General features: G+C 48.8%; 1 protein-coding gene across 5 annotated transcripts in view; it reads right to left on the bottom strand.

Moving 5' to 3' along the window:
• The window catches only part of LOC122254235 (uncharacterized), a 1188590-nt gene that overhangs the window by 101880 nt on the left and 1084210 nt on the right, over positions 1-2500 (bottom strand). For 2 of the 5 annotated variants that reach the window (XM_043017831.2, XM_043017822.2), the window contains exon 1: positions 1-909. This exon is cut by the window's left edge and continues 231 nt beyond it. The exons of the other annotated variants lie outside the window; for them this stretch is intronic. The gene's annotated coding sequence lies outside the window, so the exon portion shown is untranslated. Of the gene's footprint in view, positions 910-2500 lie in introns of those variants that run through there. 5 annotated transcript variants of the gene reach the window in all.

The raw sequence follows: 2500 nt of genomic DNA, 5'->3' as shown, positions 1-2500 counted from the left end.
AAAGCACAGCGTAACACGCAGCACAGCAACACCTACGGTCTAGGTCTCGGGTCTTCGGACGTGGCCGAATCCGCCGCGCAAGTCAAGTTTAAAGTCCTTGTGAACTTTTCACTTTCCCTCGCGCGGACCTCACTCTTTTTTCCCCCGACTTCTCTTTCTCTCTCTCTCTCTGTACGCGTTGATTATTCCTCTTCCACTCTGGCACAACGAGGAGGTAGATAGGCCTCTCTTTCTATCTCGATCTATCTCTCTCTTTCTCTCGCTCTTTCCCTTTCGCAAACGTCACCGCTCCTGGATCCGCGACGGCGTAGAGTAATAAATAAATAAATAAGGGGGCGACGCAATCCAAGGGTCCTTCATATGCACTGTGCAACGGCTACACACAGCGAGGGAGGCAATGCATGTAATGCTCGCGTAATGTCCAAACGCCACCTGGTCTCCTTCCCTCTTGCCCTCTTCCTCATCATTCACTTCCTCTTCTTCCTCTTTATCAGCGGTTCCTCTGAGCTCGCCTTCTTCTTCTTTCTCATAGTTTCGTCTTCGGTGCTTTAACCCAACGCTCAGGACACATCATGAACATTTTTTTCAAAATCAGTTTCCAAAGAGGCGAGAAGAACTTTTCTAAAAAAAAAATACAAGTCGCGGCAGGACTCGCGCGGACGAAAGACAAAGTATCAAAAAATATATCTATATAAAACAAAACTATAATAAAATCGCTGATCACATCCTCCTTGAGCACAAATACGCGACTAAATCCTTGCACAAAAGTCGGGGGGGAGGAAAACTTAAACCCAACATGAAAACACCCAAAAAGTCTCTCGGTACAGTTCGCCCAAACACCGAGGGACAGCGACGTCTCAGGAGCGACACGAACGTACATCCACCCTCCACGGCGTCACGAACCACACTGACTGGCTGGCTGACTGGCTGGCCGATCGGGACGGACGTTTGCGAAGCTCCCTCGGTTCACCCTCTCATGTGCTCGGGGTACTGGGGCATGGAGGGAGGGGAGGGAGGGGAGGGAGGGGAGGGAGGGGAGGGGGCGAGGGGGGAGAGAGAGTCTTCGGGAGGGGGTTTTGGAGATGGGGTTGGGGGGGTTGGGGTGGGGGGGAAACATCTGGAGGGGATCTTAGGAGATACGGGATTGGGGAAATCTGGAAGAGGGGGTTGGAAAAGGATTTTTTTTGGGGGGAAGGGGGTGGGGGAGAACTGAAGAGTTTTTGAGGAAGGGGGTTGGGTAGGGATGGGAAAGGGTGGAAGGTAGAGTGTAGGGTGAAGGGGTTGTAGATGAATGTGATAAAATACAAACAGACATGAAGGTTTCGGACCCTAAATCTAGTCTATCTCTGACCACGGCCACTACCGTGTAATATATGTACTTGTCAATAAGGCTCAAATTCCCAGCTTTCGTTGGTATGTACATCAACCTTCAGTGCCATGTATAACATAACCATATCTTAATTGTTGACCTGAAGTCCAGTAGCAAAGCACAGAGCCGATAGGCCTACACGATAAGTGAAAATATTCCCACATTTCATATTCAGCACGAAATTATAATGAACCTTTTTTTTCTTAGACCGTCCATACATACTGTCAATTAACACTCTCACATTCACAATGTTTTTTTTATTTATCTCCGAAAATGAAAGCACATCAAATAGACGCTCCTCGCTCTATCTATCGATCGACTTTCGGCTACATTGAACAGGCCAGCAGCATCCATTGCCTGTGCGTTTCTCTTACCCTACTTAGATATCGACCAGGAAAAGCTGGCCTCTTTTGCTCTCTTCTTATTCTCTTTTCGACGTGAAAGATGAATAATACAGAATGAAATAGACTTATGTAATGTATTTCCTAACAAGCAAATATGATACCAACTATCTTTACAACCTCCCCTCCCCCCCCACCGAGCCACCCACTCCTCGCAATCTCTCCGTAAACAAAAGGGGGGAGAGGGAGAAGGGGGCAAAGAGGAGAGAGAGAGAGAGAGAGAGCGAAGGAGGGAGGGAGGGAGGGAAACAGGGAGTATGGGGAGGGAGGGAGGGAGGGAGGGGGAGGACAACGAAGGCATACAGACCCTCCGGTACAACAGTCAAGCACACACCATTCATTGTCACTCAGGCACCCTACCCTCGCCACCGCGCTCCCCTGCCAGACGTATGAGCCAACGCCCTTCTACTCACCCCGCCCCTCACCCCCCGCTACCGCCCCCCCCCCTCCCCGAGATCATTACACGGTGGGGGATAACAACCTCGTCTGTCGACTACTAGGCTTGCACACTTGCCCACGATTTGCCTTTCAACGTTGTGCAATCTGTCTCTTGTCTCTCTTTTTTTCTTTCAATCGCAATTTGTCTCTTGTTTCTCTTTTTTCTTTCAATCGCAATCTGTCTTTTGTTTATCTCACTCTCTATTAATCCTTTCAATTGCTCTCTCTCTCTCTCTCTCTCTCTCTCTCTCTCTCTCTCTCTCTATAAATACACGGAGAATTAAAAAAAAAA

This window comes from Penaeus japonicus, unplaced genomic scaffold (assembly GCF_977035675.1).
Source record: "Penaeus japonicus unplaced genomic scaffold, GWHDUDI00000001_assembly GWHDUDI00000005, whole genome shotgun sequence".
Lineage (NCBI taxonomy): Eukaryota > Metazoa > Arthropoda > Malacostraca > Decapoda > Penaeidae > Penaeus > Penaeus japonicus.
This window is presented reverse-complemented; position numbering and strand designations above follow the sequence as displayed.